This window comes from Protopterus annectens, chromosome 12.part0 (genome assembly GCF_019279795.1).
Source record: "Protopterus annectens isolate FY-2018-M chromosome 12.part0, PAN1.0, whole genome shotgun sequence".
Classification (NCBI taxonomy): Eukaryota; Metazoa; Chordata; order Ceratodontiformes; family Protopteridae; genus Protopterus; species Protopterus annectens.
The window spans coordinates 949,290,862-949,316,029 of NC_056746.1; the positions used below are offsets into that span (position 1 = coordinate 949,290,862).

A 25,168-nucleotide genomic window follows, 5' to 3' on the forward strand; every position below is an offset into this window, starting at 1 on the left:
TGTATTAACAAAACACAGTATGTCGAAAGCAGATTGATTCTGCTGCTAACTAATTACTGAATTACAAAAAACATTATACATATAGTGATGAAATATGGCACTGAGGCAACAATCCTTCAACATTCACTTAATTTCAGCTCCCTTATTCTACACTAAATATACCAATATTAATAGAAAAAAAAATTGATTCCTCACCTTCACTTGAATGACACAGCTGCTCAAACAGCTGTCATAATCACCTTTTTTTCCTCCTAAGGCACTCTTGAACCCCTCTATAGAGTTACAGTCAGTCAGACTAGTAGCAGTATATTTCAGAGCCTTGATATTATCTTTGTGAATTAATATTTCTTTATATTGGACTTAAGCTCTCTGTCACTGCACTGAGTTACTGCTCATGAACCCCACTTCCCATCTGGGCTTAAGCTCTCTGTCACTGCACTGAGTTACTGCTCATGAACCCCACTTTCCATTTTCATACTGTTGAGTTGTCTGCCACCTATGTAGCCCCAGTGGAACTGGTACATTTATATCATGCGCCTCTTGTTCTCTTTCCTTCCCAGTTTTCTCAGCCTTTCTTTATACTCAGTATCACAATTCACTTTACCATTACAGAAACCCTGTGCTACTCTCCTTCAACCTGATGTCCACCTCTTAATATGCTCTTCAGAGCCAAACACACTGTTCATATGCCCACCATATCTCATCTCTAAAAATAAACTATCTTGTGCAAGTTACACTGTGTCTCACAGCGATGTTTTTATTATAATGCAAAATACCATTCGGAATCCCACAGCCACACATACACAGTACCATATCACAATACACTAATACTTTAACACCAAAATGAACCCCGGTTTCACCAGTCACCCAGACAGCACTACATCACAAAACAGAACATGCCTTCCTATCTCACACATTTACACAGACATAACTGCACTACAACACAGGATCTAGATTCCCTCCTGACTCTCACTCACATAGACAGCACTACATCATGACTTGGGTACTATAACACAACAGTCCCTCTAAATTCCCACAGTTACACGAGCAACACTACACTATAATACTGGTACTCTAATGCCACATTCAGTGCTAACTCCCACAATCACAAAAGGCAAAACTACATCACAACATGGGTGGTACAATAACAGATTCCCTCCTAACTCACACAGTCACACCATGTCACAGAAACAGTAACACAACATTCCTTACTAACTCCTACCATCACACAAACATTGCTTCCAGTCTGGCATTTATCAGAGAGGACTAAGGCTATGAGCTGTTAACAAGGTGTTTCCTGTGCTCCATGGTTTGATTCATTATCCTTCTTTTGCCTTTTGTGTGACCTTAAGAAAAACAATTACCCAAACAGTGCTTTGGGGCAACTAGGAACATTGGGCTAGGCTTCTCAACTGTTTCCTGGCCTGAATGCCTAGTAGCTACATATAAAACCTATAAGGCAAAGCAGGTACTACAATACAAAATTCCCTACTAACTCCTACAGTTACATAATGAACACTACATCACAATACAAGTACTGTAACACCACATTCACTACTAACTCCTACAGTTACATAATGAACACTACATCACAATACAAGTACTATAACACCACATTCACTACTAACTCCTACAGTTACATAATGAACACTACATCACAATACAAGTACTGTAACACCACATTCACTACTAACTCCTACAGTTACATAATGAACACTACATCACAATACAAGTACTGTAACACCACATTCACTACTAACTCCTACAGTTACATAATGAACACTACATCACAATACAAGTACTATAACACCACATTCACTACTAACTCCTACAGTTACATAATGAACACTACATCACAATACAAGTACTGTAACACCACATTCACTACTAACTCCTACAGTTACATAATGAACACTACATCACAATACAAGTACTGTAACACCACATTCCCTACTAACTCCTACAGTTACATAATGAACACTGCATCACAATACAAGTACTGTAACACCACATTCACTACTAACTCCTACAGTTACATAATGAACACTACATCACAATACAAGTACTGTAACACCACATTCACTACTAACTCCTACAGTTACATAATGAACACTACATCACAATACAAGTACTGTAACACCACATTCACTACTAACTCCTACAGTTACATAATGAAGACTACATCACAATACAAGTACTGTAATACCACATTCACTACTAACTCCTACAGTTACATAATGAACACTACATCACAATACAAGTACTATAACACCACATTCACTACTAACTCCTACAGTCACACAGCCACACACTACAGCACTGGTTCTAGAACACCACATTCCCAAATAACTCTTATAGTCACATAGCCAACACTACATCACAATACAAGTACTATAACTCCACATTTACTACTAACTCCTACAGTCACGCAGCCAACACCACACCGCAACACAGGTTCTAGAACACCAGATTCTCTACTACCTCTTACAGTTACATCACCAACACTATACCACAACACAGGTACTTTAACAGTACATTCACTATTAACACCTACAATCACAAAGTCAGGACCACACCGCAACACAGGTTTTAGAGCACCACATTCCCTACAACCTCCCTGTTATAGTCATATAGCTAACAGTACACCACAACACAGGTACTACAACACCACATTCACTACTAACTCCTACAGTCACACAGCCAACACACCACAGCACTGGTTCTAGAACACCTCATTCCCAAATAACTCTTATAGTCACATAGCCAACACTACATCACAACACAGGTACTATAACACCACATTCACTGCTAACTCTAGCCACATTCAACCCTACCTCTCAAATTCACACTGATAGCACAGCATAGCATCACAGCAATCGTACTGTAACTCCGTATTCAACTTTCCTTATAACACAAACAACTACAAAACATCGACTCCTAACCTTCACAGTCAAAATGGAAAGTAATATACTGCAGTCATTCCTAACTCATCTATTCAGACAGACAACGGTGCACTAAAACTTCACAATAATTCCTAATTTCCACTCTTATACAGACAGCACTATACCATGATAACCATTACTCTTCGCTCAAACAATATGCAACTTGGGAGAGAGAAGCCGTGCAAGTTAGGTGTGAATGTGGTGATACAGTACCATGACTGTGATGCAATACTGTCTCTGTAACATTAGATAAAGGTTATCAGAACACCTTAATGTAGCAATGATGATCAGCAGCATTCCACTGAGCAAGTCCCACTTATCAAAGGTGCTGGTCATTGAGCAATGCTGTTTGTCAACTATCCTGGTAGCCGAGCAGTGCATTTAGTAGTTTTGCCGGCCAACTGTATTCTGCTACTGTGGAGAGATTGTGAGGCAAGCAGTAGAAGAAGCAGTCAATATAGCTTTGTTCTGATTCTCTCTCTCTTCTCTCTCCCCCCTCCATGTTTTTGCGGTCTTAGAGTTAGTATTACAGCTCTCAATATCTTAGCTCAAGTATCACAGACAAGGCGAAAACTAATAGGGACAAAGGCCCAATTAGGGAGAGATTTTAAATATTGCTCTTATATGCTTAGAAATTTGCTAGAACAACAGTTTGGTATTAGCAAGCATTTTCAGAATGATAATGAAGTCTAAAACTTAAACGTCTGGCATTATTTAGTGACTGGAGTCCTCAGTGATTTGCCAGAAACCTTCACTCAAACAGTATATAACCTGGGAGAGAGTGCATGAGGAATAGCCCAAAAATATCAGACAAAATAAGGGATATTCTGCAAAATCAAAACAGTTGAAATAGCAGGGGGCATGTGATGCAGGGTTCTGTAAAAAGGGTTGATTTGCTTCTGATGGAATTAACTTTAGCAGTTTGTATCAGCTGCAGTTTAGTTTGAGGCATGTATCTGCTTGGCGAGTGTTTTTATTTTTGTGTGTGTGTTTGGTTGTGCAATGATTTCTCAGACAAGATATGTCTGACCTGGAGAAGGAGCTTCTGCAGTTAGACTACGTATTGGATTGTGCAGGTGTAAGTTGTGAGATGAAGTTAAAAAAAATTTAGACGAGTTGTTAACGCTTACTGCACTCCCTAATTTTCAATTGCTTATTAATTAATTAATTAATTTATTTATTTATTTATTTTCAATCTGTTAAATGTGAAAATGGACTAGTCCTACTGACCTTTCCAGCAAGGACCTAAGCTGGAAGTAAAAGCAAGTCAAAGAAACAGCAACAAATTAAACAGCACATAGCTATAGAATATGAACATAACTCACAAAGACGGACACTATACTTCCTTAACTAACAAGCAAATTAAAAGATAGTGGTATGTAATGCACATATCTTTGATCAATAGATGTAATAAAACATTTAGATTTACATTCTTTCTGCAATTGCTTTTTTAATTAACTAGATGGTTAACATAAAAACATTAATTGCAGTCAAACCAATGTGTTTTTAATTCCTTTTACCTTAGTTGTTTTGTAGATCATGCTGTTGATACCCTGTGACATGATATACATTACTGTTGTTATTCTTCTTCTTGCTTTTCCCAGTTAGGGGTTGCCACAGTGGAACTCCAGTCCGCTAATGATTGGCAGTAGATATTTTTACGGGTGCCGAGGTGCCAGCTCGACGTCCAACCTTCAGCGAAGGCACGGCCATTCTACGCATGTCTTTCGAACACCACTCGACTGCAGGGAGGACATGCAGACTCCACACAGAAGGCGCTCCAGCCAAGAATTGAACGGGAGAACCTCTTGCTGTGAGGCAACAATGCTACTGCTGCACCACCGCGGCTACATGATATACATCACTGTCCTTTATCTTATATACTGTCTGAAGTTCCAAAGGAGTGAAGCAGAAATGCGTACTGTATTCTGTTTGTTACACGAAAATGGCAGTGTACTATATGGTGGTAGGTCAGAGCAAAAGTCCAGCTTTTTGCTTTTCTTCTGGTTACATCTGTTGCAGAGAAGCACAGTCAGTTATGAGATACCATAAGTAAGCTATCCTGTAGTTCCCATGCAAATCTGTCTAGATGTGTAAAATGTATTATTAGAAAAGTGCATCTGTATAGCAGGTTATATGACGATTACAATTATACATTCAGCAGCAAAGTGCTGGAACTAAAGTATTTTTAACATATTTATTAAACATGTTATTCTTCTAAAATTATAGTTTTGAGAATGTATATACAAAAAGAAGAAAGAAGATCAAAACATTGCAAAAGACTACAGTAGATACTAAGGGAGCTAAACTAAAGTTGAGTGCCCCTGTAGACACTGCAAATGACTACAGTAGATACTAACGTAGCTGAACTAAGGTAGAATGCCCCTGTAGATACTGCAAGGACTGCAGTAGATACTAAGGTAGCTGAACTAAGGTAGAGTGCCCCTGTAGACACTGCAAGGATGACAGTAGATACTAAGGTAGCTGAACTAAGGTAGAGTGTCCTTGTAGACACTGCAAGGATGACAGTAGATACTAAGGTAGCTGAACTAAGGTAGAGTGCCCCTGTGAACGCTGCAAGGATTGCAGTATATATTAAGGTAGCTGAACTAAGGTAGAGTGCCCCTGTGTACGCTGCAAGGATTGCAGTATATATTAAGGTAGCTGAACTAAGGTTGAGTGCCCCTGTATACAATGCAAGGACTGCAGTAGATACTAAGGTAGCTGAACTAAGGTAGAGTGCCCCTGTAGACACTGCAAGGATGACAGTAGATACTAAGGTAGCTGAACTAAGGTAGAGTGTCCTTGTAGACACTGCAAGGATGACAGTAGATACTAAGGTAGCTAAACTAAGGTAGAGTGCCCCTGTAGACACTGCAAGGATGACAGTAGATACTAAGGTAGCTGAACTAAGGTAGAGTGCCCCTGTAGACACTGCAAGGACTGCAGTAGATACTAAGGTAGCTGAACTAAGGTAGAGTGCCCCTGTAGACACTGCAAGGACTGCAGTAGATGCTAAGGTAGCTGAATTAAGGTAGAGTGCCCCTGTAGACACTGCAAGGACTGCAGTAGATGCTAAGGTAGCTGAATTAAGGTAGAGTGCCCCTGTAGACACTGCAAGGATGACAGTAGATACTAAGGTAGCTGAATTAAGGTAGAGTGCCCCTGTAGACACTGCAAGGACTGCAGTAGATGCTAAGGTAGCTGAATTAAGGTAGAGTGCCCCTGTAGACACTTCAAGGACTGCAGTAGATGCTAAGGTAGCTGAATTAAGGTAGAGTGCCCCTGTAGACACTGCAAGGATGGCAGTAGATACTAAGGTAGCTGAACTAAGGTAGAGTGCCCCTGTAGACACTGCAAGGACTGCAGTAGATACTAAGGTAGCTGAACTAAGGTAGAGTGCCCCTGTAGACACTGCAAGGATGACAGTAGATGCTAAGGTAGCTTTACTAAGGAAGAGTGCCCCTGTATACACTGCAAGGACTGCAGTAGATATTAAGGTAGCTGAACTAAGGTTGAGTTCCCCTGTATACACTGCAAGGACTGCAGTAGATACTAAGGTAGCTGAACTAAGGTAGAGTGCCCCTGTAGACACTGCAAGGACTGCAGTAGATACTAAGGTAGCTGAACTAAGGTAGAGTGCCCCTGTAGACACTGCAAGGATGACAGTAGATACTAAGGTAGCTGAACTAAGGTAGAGTGCCCCTGTAGACACTGCAAGGACTGCAGTAGATACTAAGGTAGCTGAACTAAGGTAGAGTGCCCGTGTAGACACTGCAAGGACTGCAGTAGATGCTAAGGTAGCTGAATTAAGGTAGAGTGCCCCTGTAGACACTGCAAGGACTGCAGTAGATGCTAAGGTAGCTGAATTAAGGTAGAGTGCCCCTGTAGACACTGCAAGGATGACAGTAGATGCTAAGGTAGCTTTACTAAGGAAGAGTGCCCCTGTATACACTGCAAGGACTGCAGTAGATATTAAGGTAGCTGAACTAAGGTTGAGTGCCCCTGTAGACACTGCAAGGACTGCAGTAGATACTAAGGTAGCTGAACTAAGGTAGAGTGCCCCTGTAGACACTGCAAGGATGACAGTAGATGCTAAGGTAGCTGAACTAAGGTAGAGTGCCCTGTAGACACTGCAAGGATGACAGTAGATGCTAAGGTAGCTGAACTAAGGTAGAGTGCCCCTGTATACACTGCAAGGACTGCAGTAGATATTAAGGTAGCTGAACTAAGGTAGAGTGCCCCTGTATACATTGCAAGGACTGCAGTAGATACTAAGGTAGCTGAACTAAGGTAGAGTGCCCCTGTAGACACTGCAAGGATGACAGTAGATGCTAAGGTAGCTGAACTAAGGTAGAGTGCCCCTGTATACACTGCAAGAACTGCAGTAGATACTAAGGTAGCTGAACTAAGGTAGCGTGCCCCTGTAGATGCTGCAGGGATGACAGTAGATACTAAGGTAGCTTTACTAAGAAAGAGTGCCCCTGAATATGCTGCAAGGACTGCAGTAGATATTAAGGTAGCTGAACTAAGGTTGAGTGCCCCTGTATACACTGCAAGGACTGCAGTAGATATTAAGGTAGCTGAACTAAGGTTGAGTGCCCCTGTAGACACTGCAAGGACTGCAGTAGATGCTAAGGTAGCTGAATTAAGGTAGAGTGCCCCTGTAGACACTGCAAGGATGACAGTAGATACTAAGGTAGCTGAATTAAGGTAGAGTGCCCCTGTAGACACTGCAGGGATGACAGTAGATACTAAGGTAGGTGGACTAAGGTAGAGTACCCCTGTAGACACTGCAAGGACTGCAGTAGATACTAAGGTAGTTGAACTAAGGTAGAGTGCCCCAGTATACACTGCAAGGACTGCAGTAGATATTAAGGTAGCTGAAAAAAGGTAGAGTGCCCCTGTAGACACTGCAAGGACTGCAGTAGATACTAAGGTAGCTGAACTAAGGTAAAGTGCCCATGTAGACACTGCAAGGGCTGCAGTAGATAATAAGGTAGCTGAATTAAGGTAAAGTGCCCCTGTAGACACTGCAAGGATGACAGTAGATACTAAGGTAGCTGAACTAAGGTAGAGTACCCCTGTAGACACTGCAATGACTGCAGTAGATACTAAGGTAGCTGAACTAAGGTAGAGTGCCCCTGTATACACTGCAAGGACTGCAGTAGATACTAAGGTAGCTGAACTAAGGTAGAGTGCCCCTGTAGACACTGCAAGGACTGCAGTAGATATTAAGGTAGCTGAAATAAGGTAGAGTGCCTCTGTAGACACTGGACTGACTGCAGTAGATACTAAGTTAGCTGAACTAAGGTAGAGTGCCCCTGTAGACACTGCAAGGATGACAGTAGATACTAAGGTAGCTGAACTAAGGTAGAGTGCCCCTGTAGACACTGCAAGGATGACAGTAGATACTAAGGTAGCTGAACTAAGGTAGAGTGCCCCTGTAGACACTGCAAGGATGACAGTAGATACTAAGGTAGCTGAACTAAGGTAGAGTGCCCCTGTATACACTGCAAGGACTGCAGTAGATACTAAGGTAGCTGAACTAAGGTAGAGTACCCCTGTAGACACTGCAATGACTGCAGTAGATACTAAGGTAGCTGAACTAAGGTAGAGTGCCCCTGTATACACTGCAAGGACTGCAGTAGATATTAAGGTAGCTGAAATAAGGTAGAGTGCCCCTGTAGACACTGCAATGACTGCAGTAGATATTAAGGTAGCTGAAATAAGGTAGAGTGCCTCTGTAGACACTGGACTGACTGCAGTAGATACTAAGTTAGCTGAACTAAGGTAGAGTGCCCCTGTAGACACTGCAAGGATGACAGTAGATACTAAGGTAGCTGAACTAAGGTAGAGTGCCCCTGTAGACACTGCAAGGATGACAGTAGATACTAAGGTAGCTGAACTAAGGTAGAGTGCCCCTGTAGACACTGCAAGGATGACAGTAGATACTAAGGTAGCTGAACTAAGGTAGAGTGTCCTTGTAGACACTGCAAGGATGATAGTAGATACTAAGGTAGCTGGACTAAGGTAGAGTGTCCTTGTAGACACTGCAAGGATGACAGTAGATACTAAGGTAGCTGGACTAAGGTAGAGTGCCCCTGTAGACACTGCAAGGATGACAGTAGATACTAAGGTAGCTGAACTAAGGTAGAGTGTCCTTGTAGACACTGCAAGGATGACAGTAGATACTAAGGTAGTTGAACTAAGGTAGAGTGTCCTTGTAGACACTGCAAGGATGACAGTAGATACTAAGGTAGCTGGACTAAGGTAGAGTACCCCTGTAGACACTGCAAGGACTGCAGTAGATACTAAGGTAGTTGAACTAAGGTAAAGTGCCCCAGTATACACTGCAAGGACTGCAGTAGATATTAAGGTAGCTGAAAAAGGGTAGAGTGCCCCTGTAGACACTGCAAGGACTGCAGTAGATACTAAGGTAGCTGAACTAAGGTAGAATGCCCATGTAGACACTGCAAGGGCTGCAGTAGATACTAAGGTAGCTGAATTAAGGTAAAGTGCCCCTGTAGACACTGCAAGGATGACAGTAGATACTAAGGTAGCTGAACTAAGGTAGAGTACCCCTGTAGACACTGCAATGACTGCAGTAGATACTAAGGTAGCTGAACTAAGGTAGCGTGCCCTTGTATACACTGCAAGGACTGCAGTAGATATTAAGGTAGCTGAAATAAGGTAGAGTGCCTCTGTAGACACTGGACTGACTGTAGTAGATACTAAGTTAGCTGAACTAAGGTAGAGTGCCCCTGTAGACACTGCAAGGATGACAGTAGATGCTAAGGTAGCTGAATTAAGGTAGAGTGCCCCTGTATACACTGCAAGGACTGCAGTAGATACTAAGGTAGCTGAACTAAGGTAGAGTGCCCCTGTAGACACTGCAAGGACTGCAGTAGATATTAAGGTAGCTGAAATAAGGTAGAGTGCCTCTGTAAACACTGGACTGACTGCAGTAGATACTAAGTTAGCTGAACTAAGGTAGAGTGCCCCTGTAGACACTGCAAGGATGACAGTAGATACTAAGGTAGCTGAACTAAGGTAGAGTGCCCCTGTAGACACTGCAAGGACTGCAGTAAATACTGAAATAGCTGAATTCATGTAAGTTATGATTTGTCTGCACATGATATGAAGCTAGACCATACAGTGCAAGCTGCTAGAGATCTGCATTACAGTGAATAGGAGAAATAGCAGTTCTCCACCGTATACTGTTATGGTCAAACAAAATACTGTTTACATTGTAAAATAAAATAATGTAGTGCACTACAGTAGGAGAGTTAGAACAGGGCAAGTATCACCTTAAAAAAATTACCAGGTTGCCAACAAACCACTGCATAGCACTCAAGCAGCTTAACTGGTTAGAACTACCACAACTCTTACTCTATAACCAACTCGCTATGGCCCATACAATTCTAAACCACTGAGAGAAACTCCCTTCTCTCCAAATCTCCTTCTTCCCTACTCAAGTAACCGTATCCTACGCTCTAGTAACAAAACTTTATTGAAAGCCAACAATGCAGCAGGTGACTCTCTTCTCAAACTATATAGCTAAAATCTGGAACACATTCCATCCAGATATAACAACTACCACTAAACTATTCCACTTTAAAAAATACTTAAAATCCAGCTATCTAAAACATGGCTATGCTCATTCACTACTCTTGGTTAGGCCTTCATTTTTTATTCAGCATTCGCAAAAACAGTTTTTTCTATCTCTGATGCTAAGGTAAAAACACTGAAAGGAAACACCCTTACTCTATTATTTATGTGTATAGACATACCATCTATTGATCCATAACTTATAAACATGTTAACTCTCTTGCTTTAACACTGCAAACAGTCTTATTATATTGAATGTATAAACTTCTCTGCAGTATATGGACTACCTGTATATGTTGTTTATGTACATGAAATCTTTTACTCTATGACAATTGTATAAATGTGTGCATTTTTGCTATTATTTGTATATGTAAATGTGGACATTTCTTTGTTTTATGTAGAGCTTTTCTCACCGGGCCTCCACTGAAAAAGGACTTGTGTCCAGTCGGATTTTCCTAGTAAACAAATATAAAATAAAATAAAATAATACAATAATAAATAAATAAATAAATAACAGATAACAAAAACAGGGTACAGCATGGAGATAAAATGGGATGGCTTGAGAATGACACAGGGCAATATTTTTTTCACTGAAAGAGTGGTATGTGGCTACAACAGCCTTCAAGAAGACACTGCAGGAGCAAACTTAATGATGTACTTTGAGAATGCGAGGTAGCTGCATGAAGGAAGTCTTATGAAGATGGAAAATTAAGCTTCTGGTTAAGTAGGATCTGCAGCTTTTCCAGCAAGTTGTTAAATGGGCGTAAAGGTGACAAAAACTCTTATATGCCCTCCATATCTGTACTACCACATTTGCTGTGCAAAAGAACAAAAGCGGTACATCTTGAAGGCACTATGACTAGTGCAGCAATGTACCTTTTATAAAGGTCGACAACTAAAGAAAAAGTTACAAGAGTCTCCAGTCACAGGCAGCAATAATACGTCCTTCCTTGTTCTTAAAAGCTGTAACAATCCACACCGCATGACAGGCAATAACCAAAAGATTTCTTTAATATATACGTGAAACACACAAAAACGGATCAAGCGCTTTCATCCACATAACGTGGACTTCATCAGAATCAATTAACTAATACATTCCACAGTATTTAAACATAATTTGGTGCCAATTCGTGCTACATTCTTAAAAACATCAACACAACTTTAATTCATTACATAAATTAATGAATAATTAAAAATAATTAAAATAAATTGTTCTTACAATAAAGTAATGCTTGTTAATTCTGCTAAAATAACACATTGCAAACATCAAAAATCTCCCTTATAGTACTGACCAAATACTACAAATATATATAAATCAAAAGAGTATTATAAATAAATAAATATAGTCCTCTATGAAGAGTCAAACATTAATACTGTTATTGTCATTCAAATGTACATAGGAAGAATTAGTAGAAAAAAACTTTTTTATGATTTTTATGACATTTTATTTAATGTACACACACATATAATTCATTGCACACACTTCGAAATATATTTGTAGTATTTGGTCAGTACTATAAGGGAGATTTATACATCTGCCAGAGTATTCCATACGTTAGTCTTTGGTTTGACATTTAAGGCATATATAGTTAGCTTTCCAAAGCAGTGTACCTCTCCCACTTATGGAATGTGCCTCTATGCTTCCACCATTCTGAATGAGAATGCTTGGACATAATTTGAAGGCACTTTCCAAACCAGTTATATTTTGGTGTGCATAAATGAAGATGTAGCCCACTAATATTAATAAATGTATAATACAGATATGGACTATAAACTACAGCAAGAGGAAACAGCAAATAACTAAGCAATAAAACAGTTATATCAACGTCAGGAGAAATTAAGTTATGTCTTTTCCATAACATTCTATCTGTCTTGTCGATCTTCATTCATTCTTGATGAATGGGACTCAGTTCTGACCCCTTGGAACCGGCTCAGCCATTATAGAGCTTGCGCAAGCTAACAAAAACTCTTGGGCTAAGACTGCACCCATAATGCCCCTCTCTCTGTTACCTCTGATCAAGTTTGTAGCCAAAGTATAGGAGGATAACAGAAGCCACGTCTAAGAAGAAACTTAAAAACTGCCAGAACAAGTGTCCAAACCTCCAGAAGTCCTTAGGAAGTTTTAGGAGGGTGGGATACCAAGAATGAATGAAGATCGACAACACAGATGGAACATTATGGTAAGAACATAACTTCTTTATCTGATGTTGTCAATCTTCATTCATTCTTAATGAATGGGACAGAGTCCCCAGCTACTTTAGATCCTGGGTGGCCCTATGGAAGGATATTCCTAAGCACCATAGAGCCGAAAGATGCCCTTCCCCTGGAGACCATATCCAATTTGTAATGAGTGCTAAAGGTATGGGGAGTGGCCCACATTGTGGTTGCACATATTTCTTCCATGGATGCCTCGGAGTGAAAAACAGCTGAAGTGGTTACTGATCTGATGGATTGCACATTAACAGGTGCAGGCAATTTCAGGTTATAATGATTGTAAATGAAGTTAACACAATCCCTAAGCCATTTTGATGAGGTAACTTTTGGGACAGGTTTACCTAAAGTTGAAACTGAAAAAGATGCACATAATTGGTCTGATTTTCTAGATAGTTTGGTTCTATCAAGATAGAAATGTAACTGTCTGTGAATGTCTAGCCAATGCAAGCAATATTCACCTTTATTCAAAAAATTTGGAAAGAAGACAGGCCAATCTATAGTCTGGTGAATATTAGATTCTGAGACCACTTTAGGTAAAAAAGAAGGATTGGTTCTTAATGACACCCTATCCTTATGAAAAAAAATCATATAAGGGTATTTCACACATAAAGCCTGCAATTCAGAAACTCTCCTGTCAGAAGTGATGGCCACCAGAAAAACAGTTTTCCATGATAGGAACTTGAGAACACAAGTAGCTGCTGGCACAAAGGGCTGGAGAACTAAAGATTGTAGTACCAGTGTCATATCCTATGGAGCTATAGGATTCTTAAATGGGGGCTTTAGATGTAAAGCACTATTAAGAAAAACTTTGCATAAACAATAGGAAATCAAGGTGTGATTGCCAAACCCATTGTGGAAACTGGAAATGGTTGCTAATGGACTTTGATGGTAGAAGCAGAAGCTCCTTGCTCAAAAGGTGAAGCCAGAATTTCCAAGATCTTGTCAACTGGGGCTGAAAAGGGATCTAAATTATTGGTATGGGCCCAAACTGAAAATCTCTTCCATTTGCTAAGATAGAGTTTCCTGGTGGAATGCTTATGAGAAGCCAGAAGGATTTTTTTGTACTGATGAAGCTAAATTGTTCTGCCTGGCAATTAATGGAATTGGAGATACCAAGCTGTCAGCTTGAGATTGTGAAGGTTGGGATGCACCAATCCCTGAGACAGCAGGTCTGGAACTGGGTCCAGAATCCAAGGATGGTGAATCAGGTGAGGCCAAAGGAAGGGGAACCAGGCTTGATAGGGCTAATATGGTGCAATGATAATCACTTTGATGCTCAACCTTTGGGGTTTCTTCAAGAATAGGGGAATGACAGGGATTGGGGGAAAGGCATAAAGTAGTCCTGGGGGCCAATTGAGGAGGAGTGCATCTTTCAGGAGCTTCCCCTGCAGGGTAATTAAGGCAAAATAGCTGTTGCATTTGTTGTTTATTGGGGAGGCAAAGAGATCACAGCAAGGCTGGCCCTAGCGATGAAAAATTTTTATCATTACCTTGGGATGCATCTGCTCAGTTTGTCTGCTATCACACTGGAGCTTCCCGGTATGTGTGTTGCTATTAGAAAGCAGTTGGAAGCGATAGCCCATTGCCATATCCTGACAGCTTCCTGACACAGGGGGTAAGATCTGGTTCTGCCTTGTTTGCTGATGTACCAGAACATCCCCAAAGGAAGGACAGACTGAAAAGCTTGCAACATTAGAAGCACTGCCCTCAATTCTAGGACATTGATGAGCAGATTGGAATCTTCCGGGGACCAAGTGCCTCGAACTGTTCTTCCCAGATAATGCCCCTACCTGATCTGGGAAGCATCTGGGGTCACTATGGCAGTGGGTGGAGAGGGAGTGAAGGTGCGGCCCCATAGATTTTCCACTGACTTCAACCACCAGGATAGAGCCTTCTTGCAGTGATTTGTTATCAAAATCGACTAAGACATTGGCTGTGTCAGTACTGACCATTGTGCAGCTAAGAGCCATTGAAGCAGCCTCATATGATACCTTGCAAGGGGCACTAAGGTTATAGCTGCTGCCATAGATCCCAGAGCTGGTAGGACGAGAAGAGCAGTTACCTTGTTTTTCGATATGATGAGTTGTGTCTGCAGCATTATTTTTTATAGTCTGTGTAGAGGCAGAGAAGCTACACAAGAAATTTTATTGAGGCATGCTCCTATAAATTCTAGGTCTTGTGCTGGAGTCAACTGAGATTTCTTTCTGTTGATCGTAATGCCCAAAGACTAGAAAAGATTCAATACGAAGTCTGTGGCCCGAAGCAGTAGACACCTGGTGGGGTGGTGAGGAACCAGTTGTCTAGGTATGGAAACACTCAGAATCCGTGTAGTCTAAGTGAGCTGTTACCACAGCCATGCATTTGATGAACACCCTGGGGGCTCTGGTGAGACTGTAGGGCAGCACTCTGAACTGGAAATGACTGTCTCTCAGCCGGAAGTGGAGGAACCTCCTGGAGCATTTGTCCATTCTTATAAAGTTGGATGTGCTGTATAGACCTTCAGGACACGTATTACCTCAGTAATACGTGTCCTGAAGGTCTATACAGCACATCCAATTTTTCTCCTCTAGAAAGGGAAAGATAGAAAGAATGAACCATGACCATCTGGAATATTGTTTGCTGAATGAACCTGTTCAGAAGGCTGAGAGCTACAACTGGTCTCCAGTCCTGTCTTTTTTGGCACTAAAAAGAATCTCTAGTAAAATCCGGATCCCCTTTGGTCTGGTGGGATTTCTTGGATGACTCTTTTTTTCCAGCAGCTTTTGGATGTCAATGGCTGCTTGGTTCCTCTGATTGGATGGAATATTGGGGACTCTTTTTGGGGACTTTAGAAAGAGAGTAAAGGGAATGTGGTAACCTCTGGTGATAATTTTCTGCACCCAACTATCTGAAGTTATCAATAGACTGGTGCAGTGAAAAGCTACCCCTGACTGCTTTCAGAGGTAAGCAATTGGGCCTCCATTCAGGAGCACTGGTAGGGCTGCACAGAGAAGGAGTCTCTGGAGCCCTAATTTCACAGACTCCTCTGCCATGGGGAAGGCATCTTCCATTAGAACTTCCTCTTCTGCCCCGAGGGGAGTATTCACCACATGTGTCCTGAAAAGGCCCTTGGGACTTTTTGAACCACATTTTTCCACTCCTCTGATTCCTAGAGTAGGGTTGTTGAGGACTAGAGAAATGAATGCCCACAGTAGAAAGGGTCTTTCCATCTTTTTCACACATGGCTAGTGTGTCTCTCACTTTGAGGCCAAACAAGGAAGATCCGTCAATAGGAGCATTGACCAAGAAAGACTTGAAAGGATTCCACAAAGTCACACAAGCGCATCCAGGTGTGGTGCCTTATGGCAATGCCAGAACCTTCTGCCCTAGTCATTCCTTTGGCTGCATGAGTGATGAGCTGCATGGACGAGTTTGATATAAACTCCAGGGTGGCAAGCTGAGAGGCAACTTCATCCTGCACTTCATCAGACACAGCTCTGGTGAGGGTGTCCAATAGCTCCTTAATCCGATCCAGTTGGAATCTAGTGAAGTGTGCCATGAAATTCAAGGACCTAAGAGCGAAAGTCGATGATGCATAGACCCATTTCTCAAACCTGTCCGTTGTCCGAGACTCACTGTTTGGAGGGTGGACAGTGGAGCTCTGCTCAGCAAGTTGCTTTTCTATGGCTGCCACCACCACCACCACCATTGCATCTACTGCTAAACCATTTCCCCAGTGTGGTTGGTCTTCTGTAGCTGATAAAATTTTGTCTGGCCTCTGGGGAATTGGATCTATGGAATCAGGAGCCTTCCATGCTGGCTGCATGATTAGCTTAATAAGTTCGTCAGCAGAAAGTAAATGGTCACCCAGGAAGTAGACGGGCGAGCACCAAAAGCCTGCAAGAACACAGATTCCTCTAAGTATGGGTTTATGGGCTTCCAATCACCCCTCTGTTTTAAGATTTCCAGGATGTTTCCAAATGAGACATCTTCAAGGGGTGACTGGGGGGAACCCTCTCCTTCATCATAGTCTGTGTCTTCCGTGACAGATTCTTCTGGAGAATCCAGATGCTTCCTTTTGCAAGTCTTCTTACTGGGTGGTTCCTCAGTGGGAATCTCTGAGGAAGACTCCAAAGAAGAGGGACCCTGAACAGGCATATCTTGACGTTTCAGTACCTGCTGTCCCGAAGTGAGAGATGGTGGCAGCTGTGAACCAGAAGGTACATATATGTGACACTCTTATGTAGATGGTGGCAGCTGACAGGCCACTGAGGCTAAAGCTCTCTCCATGATCTGAAAGGTAGGCCCAACTGAAGAGGGATGGGAGTCTGGAACTGCGAAAGACAACCTCAGAAATAGGGTCACACCCCACTCCGGAGGACCACCCTCCAAAGCAGAAACCAGGGAAGAGTCCGAAATTGTCAGGGTTCTGAGAGCCAAGGACATCTCCAAGCACACAATTGGTACCATACTGGAGCACCCCTGAACCGGCAGCTGAACTACAGCCCTGAGAGTCTGTCGGTTTCAAGGGAGCTGAAGACATCAGAGCCAATCCAGGTACTGAAGAAGGAGCTTCTGTCGGCACCATAACAGCTGGAACCGGGGTAATCAAAGTGCTGGGCTCCAAACCTAGATAGGAGGTCAGAGGAGGAAAATCAGGGGGAGTCCTGGGAGAAAAGACCTTGACTCCAGAAGGATGGGAGGTCTGAGTGGATGCAGGAAGATCCCCTGGCTGCCAAAAGCTGATCCACTAATCTCACCACGTCTGACTCCGAAAGACTTCTGGTTGACTGGACCGACATCCCTGAGGGAGACTCTTGCCTATCCATGGATGGACTGGGAATTTGACCCAGGAAGGGGTCTATAGAAGGGGAGTATCTCATTCTGACAGATACAAATGTTTCAAGCTTTGGCGCCATGTGATGCGGAGCAGACAGAGTAGTAAGAATCTTGTGGGAGGTCAAAGATGTTAGTGCCGATGAAATTGTCAGTGCCGAGACTGTCATGGCCAGTGTTGATGAGACTGTCAGTGTTGAGGTTGTCAAAGTCGATGACAAAACCATCAGTACAGAGGGGTCATAACTGCTGGTGTCGAAGGCTGTTTCACAATTAGTTTAGGAACCTTACTCTTCGGTTCTGAGGAGGTTGACAGAACAGGAGACTTATGCCATTTGGAGTCCAGTGCCAATGGTGAGCTTGGAACTGAATGACTTATTTTTTATGTTCAACTTTGGTGAAGGAGGACTCTGGCTTTTACAGGGCTTCATCAAAGGTGGATTTTAACAATCCTTTCAAAAAAATCAACTTATTCTGGCACTCTGCCAAAGTTCTAGAACTAAAACCTTGGCAGATCTTACAATTAGTCTCTAAACGGGGCACACCCAAGCAATATACGCATGAAAGATGCCTGTCTGAGTTGGGCATATTTTTATTACAATCTCGGTACTGCTTAAAGCCTGATGTCCCTTTGTGCTTTTCTGCCATTTGAAAGAAAAATACACACACACTCACATTTACAGGATAGATAAGAAACCTACCAACAATGGTAGGAAGAAATACCAAAAAAATTTTAAAGGAGAGGGGAAAATACCAGCAATGGTATTTAAAGAGATTACCTAAGAGATAAAGGGTAAACAACTGATTTACAGACACACGCACACTAAAATAATAGAAAGATAAACTAGTTTAAAGAATATAGAGAACAAGTTTAAAGAAGGAATGTATAAATATAATTAAAGCACTTAGCTGGAGAGTATCATCTGACATGTCTAGTTATCAGAGCAGCAAACGAGATCTGAAGTAATAGAGGGGCATTATGGGCAGAGTCTTAGCTTGAGAGTTTTTTTTTGGCTGGCACAAGCTGTATAATGGTTGAGCCAGTTCTGAGGGGACAGAACTGAGTCTCATTCGTCAAGAATGAATGAAGATTGACAACATCAGATGCAATGTTTGAATGAGTGTATCTATTCTCTACAACAAAATCATATTACAGAAAATCATCATCATCATCTTCTTTCGGCTGTTCCCATTAGGGGTCCCGACAGCAGATCACCTGTTTCCATTTCTTCCTGTCCTCTGCATCTTGCTCTGTCACACCAACCACCTGCATGTCCTCTCTCACCACATCCATAAATCTTATCTTAGGCCTTCCTCTTTTCCTGTTACCTGGTAGCTTCATCCTTAGCATCTTTTTCCCAATATACTCAGCATCCCTCCTCAGCACATGTCCAAACCAAAATAATCATGCCTCTCTGGCTTTGTCTCCAAACCTTCCAACCTGTGCCGACCCTCTAATATACTTATTCCTAATCCTGTCCACCCTCGTCACACCCAGTGCAAATCTTAACATCTTTAATTCTGCCACATCAAGCTCAAACTCCTGCCTTTTTGTCAATGCCACTGTCTCCACCCATATAACATAGCTGGTCTCACTACCCTCTTGTAGACCTTCCCTTTCACTTTTACAGGTACTCATCTGTCACAAATCACTCCTGACACTCTTCTCCGCCCACTCCATCTTGCCTGTACTCTCTTTTCACCTCTCTTCCACACTCACCGTTATTCTGAACTATTGACCCCAAGTATTTAAACTCATCCACCTTCGCCACCTCTACTCCTTGCATCCTCGACATTCCTCTATCCTCCCTCTCATTCACACACATATATTCTGTCTTAGTCCTGCTGACCTTCATTCCTCTTCTCTCTAGAGCATATCTCCATCTCTCCAGGGTCTCCTCCACCTGTTCCGTACTCTCACTACAGATCACAATTTCATCTGCAAACATCATAGTCCAAGGGGACTCCTGTCTGATCTCGTCTGTCAACCTGTCCATCACCATTGCAAATAAGAAAGGGCTCAGAGCTGATCCTTGATGTAACCCCACCTCCACCTTAAACGCATCCATCACTCCCACCGCAGACCTCACCGCTGTCACACTACCCTCGTACATATCCTGTACCACTCTTACATACTTTTCTGACACTCCTGACTTCCTCATACAATACCACAACTCCTCTCTAGGTACCCTGTCATATGCTTTCTACAAGTCTACAAAAACACAATGCAACTCCTTATGACATTCTCTGTACTTCTCCATCAACACTCTCAGAGCAAAGATCGCATCTGTAGTGCTCTTTCCCGGCATGAAACCATACTGCTGATCACTAATCATCACCTCCCTTCTTAACCTAGCTTCCACTACTCTTTCCCATAACTTCATGCTGTGACTGATCAATTTAATCCCTCTGTAGTTACTACAGCTCTGCACATCACCCTTATTCTTAAAAATCGGTACCAAAACACTTTTATCTCCATTCCTCGGGCATCCTCTCACTTTCCAAGATTTTATTAAACAATCTGGTTAAAAACTCCACTGCCATTTCACCTAAACACCTCCACGCTTCCACAGGTATGTCATCTGGGCCAACAGACTTTCCATTCTTCATCCTCTTCATAGCTATCCATACTTCCTCCTTGCTAATCCATTGTACTTCCTGATTCACTATCCCCACATCATCCAACCTTCTCTCCCTCTCATTCTCTTCATTCATCAACCCCTCAAAGTACTCTTTCCATCTCCTCAACACACTCTCCTCGATTGTGAGTATGTTTCCCTCATTATCCTTTATCACCTTTACCTGCTGCACATCTTTCCTAGCTCGGTCCCTCTGTCTAGCCAATTGGTTCAGGTCCTTTTCTCCCTCCGTAGTGTCCAACCTTTCATACAAGTCTTCATATGCCTTATCCTTAGCCTTCGCCACCTCTCTCTTTGCATTTACCTCATCTCGTTATACTCCTGTCTACATTCTTCATCTCTCTGACAATCCCACTTCTTCTTTGCCAACCTCTTTCTCTGTATACTCTCCTGTACTTCCTCATTCCACCACCATGTCTCCTTGTCATCCTTCCTCTGTACAGATGTGATACCAAGCACCTTTCTAGCCGTCTCCCTTACTAGCTCTGCTGTAGTTACCCAGCTATTTGGTAACTCTTCACTACCACCCAGTGCTTGCCTTAACTCATCCCTGAACTCCACCTCACAATTACCCTTTTTCAGTTTCCACCATTTGATCCTTGGTGCTGCCCTCACACTCCACCTCTGCTTCTTGATCACCGACGTCATCCTACAAACCACCATCCTATGCTGCCTAACTACACTTTCTCCGGTCATCACTTTACAGTCTCCAATCTCTTTCAAACTGGCCCTCCTACATAAGATATAATTCACCTGTGTGCATCTTCCTCCACTCTTGTATGTCACCCTATGCTCCTCCCTCTTGTTAAAATATGTATTCACCACAGCCATGTCCATCCTTTTTGCAAAATCCACTACTATCTGACCTTCTGCATGCCTTTGTTTAACACCATACCTACCCATCACTTCCTCATCCCCTCTGTTCCCTTCACCAACATGCCCATTGAAATCTGCTCCAATCACCACTCTCTCACCCTTGGGTACAGTCTTCACCACTTCATCCAATTCACTCCAAAATGTTTCTTTCTCATCCATTGCACACCCAACTTGTGGAGCATATGCACTAACAACATTCATCATTACACCATCAATTTCCAACTTCATAAACATCACTCTATCCAACACTCTTTTCACCTCCAAAACACTCTTAGCATACTGTTCCTTCAGAATAACTCCTATGCCATTTCTCCTCCCATCCACACCATGATAAAACAATTTGAACCCACCTCCGATACACCTAGCCTTACTCCCATTCCATCTGGTCTCTTGCACACACAATATACCAACCTTCCTTCTGTCCATCATATCAGCTAGCTCTCTCCCTATACCAGTCATACTGCCAAAATTCAACGTTCTGACCCTCACTACTACAGTCCTAGCCTTTCTCCTCTCTTCCTGCCTTCGGCCATGTCTTCCGCCTCTTCTCCTCCTTCAGCCACAGAAAATAATAACATCATATTAAGGGAGAATGAACTAGCATAAGGTTAAATGGCTCTATGTACTCCTCCCCCCTGTAAAAATGGGAGTTCCCCAAGGATCCATACTGGGTCCTTTGCTATTTAATATCTTCACCAATTTACTCTATACCTCTTGTTCTCAGTCATTGCTTGTACAATATGCAGATGATTCTACTGTGATCACTATCTCTGACTCTCCCTCTGGTCTTAACTCTACTACTTAGGAAGCCTTTACATCAGTAGAAACCTGGCTCACCAACAACCATTTAATTCTGAATCCCACAGAAAACTAAACTTTTACTCTTCCTCTCTAAATCCCTTAACCATCTAAAAACTAACTTCTCTATACTGTCTCTAAATAAGACTCCAATAATACCTGAAGCTAGCACCAAAGTCCTAGGCGTCACCATAGACGATCAACTTAAATTCGACTTCCACATAAATAACTGTATTAGGAAGACTCATCAAAAACTAGGCCTTTTATACAGAAACAAAATGTTTCTCACTTCCAAAGCCAAAGTAACCCTATCCCATACTTATCTCCTACCCAGTCTACTATATGGTTTGCAAATACTCACAAATCTAAACGCCACTCTCCTAACAAAACTTAACTCAACATACAACAAGGTAGCCAGATTCACTGCCCAACATACCTATAAAACACATCACTGTATCTCACTTCAGCACCTAAACTGGCTGGAACTTCCTAACCTGCTTCTTCTTTCTCAGCTCCAGATTATACAATCTACATTATACCAGCCATACTACTGCCCTAACTTATCCTCCTATGTATCTCATGACTCTCTTCTGTCAGAAGTGTGGATCAAGTAGTCTGCCACCATATTTACATTGGCAAGAATATGAACTGCTTAAAATGTACTGCCCAATGAATGGCATTCTGATAATCACCCATCAGACCTCTGTCTAAGGAGTACAATCTCTGAAACCAATGATAGTTATAAATCCTTCTTTAGCTATGTTGGAAAACTAAAAAACAACACCTTGCAATGTTCTGACTTTATTCATAATAAAATGTGGAGGCTTAAATAAATAGGCATACACTTTAAAATGCCAAAGCAACAGCAGCCTGTGCGGCTAATCGTGAGTCCATACCAAAAGCAAAATATACCACAGGAGATGAATGTCACACAACTCCAGAGTGCCAGGAACGTTCTTTATTCAAATGCAGTAAGCGCTTTCACCAAACACGGCTTCTTCAGACTGTAACAGCATTGATAATCAACAGCCTTTAAATACCTTTCTTAAAACATTAACCTATTATGCAATTAATCAATTAGTGCACCTCAAACATTTAAAGTGACATGAATATATTCATGCAATATTTGACAATTTTTATATATAAACTTAAAAATACATGTATGTATATATAAAAGATGATATATATAAAAATTATATATTAAAAATCTTATAAAACCACATCACTCTATCAAATACATACCCCATTCATAACATACACATTCAGGGTGTCATCAAGTTAAAGCTTTACATAGCTTCCTTCTCTTTAATACAGATTGAATGCTAACCTTGTCATTCAGGCCAGGACTAAAATCTGCTCTGCACCTGACGATCCATCTAAGTTCCATCTCTAGTGTGTAGGTTTCAACATCCCCCCTCTCGGAGTTGTGTAGATGTTCTGTAAGACAAGGAACGTAAATACATGTGCATCACTTGTTGTCATCTGATGTTTCGCTAATGCATTATTTGCATCCCTAACCCTCATTTTATAATTGTGCTCCCTTATTCTCTCTCTTAGTTGCCTGTTCGTTTTACCAATGTAAAACGCTGAACAGGCAGAACAGGTGGCAAGATAAATGACATTTTTGGATCTACAGTTCGTCCCTGTCATAAAAGAAAAAATTTGTCCAGTGACAGGTTGTTCAAAGGTAGTACTGTTATTGATGTGCCCACATTGATTGCAACTACCACACGCATTGGTATTAAAACCTGGGCTTGGATGTCTAACCCCATCTTTATGGCACAACATACTCTTAAGGTTCATTTTATTCTTATAGATGTACCTTGGTTTTGGTCCTACAACATTACTAATCTCATCATCCACACACAACACATCCCAATGTTTCTCAATGATGTTCCTAATATTAAAAACATCACTAGTATAAAAAATTGAAACACTGAGACTGGTGTTTATAGTCTTGGGTTGGGGTCCCTCACCTTCCTGTGTTGTACTACAACCTCCACTGGAAAAATATGGACGCGCTATAGTATTTCTCAACCCACTAGTATCAGTGAAAGCTTTGTTAATCTCAACATCACTATATGACCTACATAACAACCTCATTCTCAGACCAGAAATCTCTTCCCTATAACCATCATCTGCGGGGTTGAGACGAGATGCCCTCATGGCCTGTCCTCTCATAACATTACTAAAGACATGTAGCGGATGCATACTTGTTCTGTGAAGTAAAGTATTTCTGTAACAACTCTTCCTATGAACAGAAGTGTTCAGTAGGCCATTCTGTAGTCTAATAATGTCTACATCCAAAAACGATAGGTAGTTTTTAGAATAACTCATAGTGAACTTTAAGTAACCAGTAGTGTTGTTAATGTAATCCGCAAACTCATGTAATTGTGTTTCAGTCCCTTTCCAAATTAAAAAGAGGTCGTCCACGAACCTCTTATAGAATGTAACGTGCTGTTTATACCTTGGACTAGGTATTAATATATCCTTCTCCCATATAGCCATAACAAGGTTGGCGTAGCTATTGGCACAGGACGTGCCCATAGCCACGCCATCCCTTTGCAAATATAATTCATTCGCAAATAAAAACACATTATTTTCTAGTATAATTTCAAGAAAAAGTGCTATTAATTCAATTTTATTGACATCTAAAGATGAATACTTCTTTAAATATTCCTGTATACAATCAATCCCACTAACATTAGGAATGACAGTGAAAAGGCTGACTACATCAAAGGTAACTAAGAAATACTCACTGCTCTCATCTAATGTATTAACATACTCATACAAACTAATTAAAAATTCTTTACTGTCTTTCAAAATAATGTCATTAGAGTCAATAATGGGTCTTAATTGTTTTTCTACATACAATGAGAATGGTTGAGTCAACCATCCCTGCCCCGAAACTATGGGTCTCATCGGGGGGTTAGATACACTCTTATGGACCTTAGGAAGGCCCTTAAGTACAGGTATTAAGGGATTGGCAACCCTTAAGAACCTAGACAGGTTCCTGTCAATAATGTTACATCTATACAAATCATCTATAGTGTCATATACATGAAATACTTTTAACCTCACTTCATCCAAGTCCAATTTACTATAAAAGGAGGTATCACTCAGCATATGGTGGACACTATCCTTATATTTTTCAACATCCATGATTACGATGGGACCTCCTTTGTCTGCAGGGGTGATGATGATGGAATCATCCCTTCTTAAATTATCCAGGGCTTGCCTTTGTGTATAAGTCAAATTGTACCTACCCCTCCT

At 41.5% G+C, this 25,168-nt stretch overlaps 1 protein-coding gene across 2 annotated transcripts in view; it reads left to right on the top strand.

Moving 5' to 3' along the window:
* Positions 1–25,168, top strand: part of ZNF831 (zinc finger protein 831) — a 1,505,884-nt gene that overhangs the window by 273,644 nt on the left and 1,207,072 nt on the right. The window lies entirely within an intron of this gene.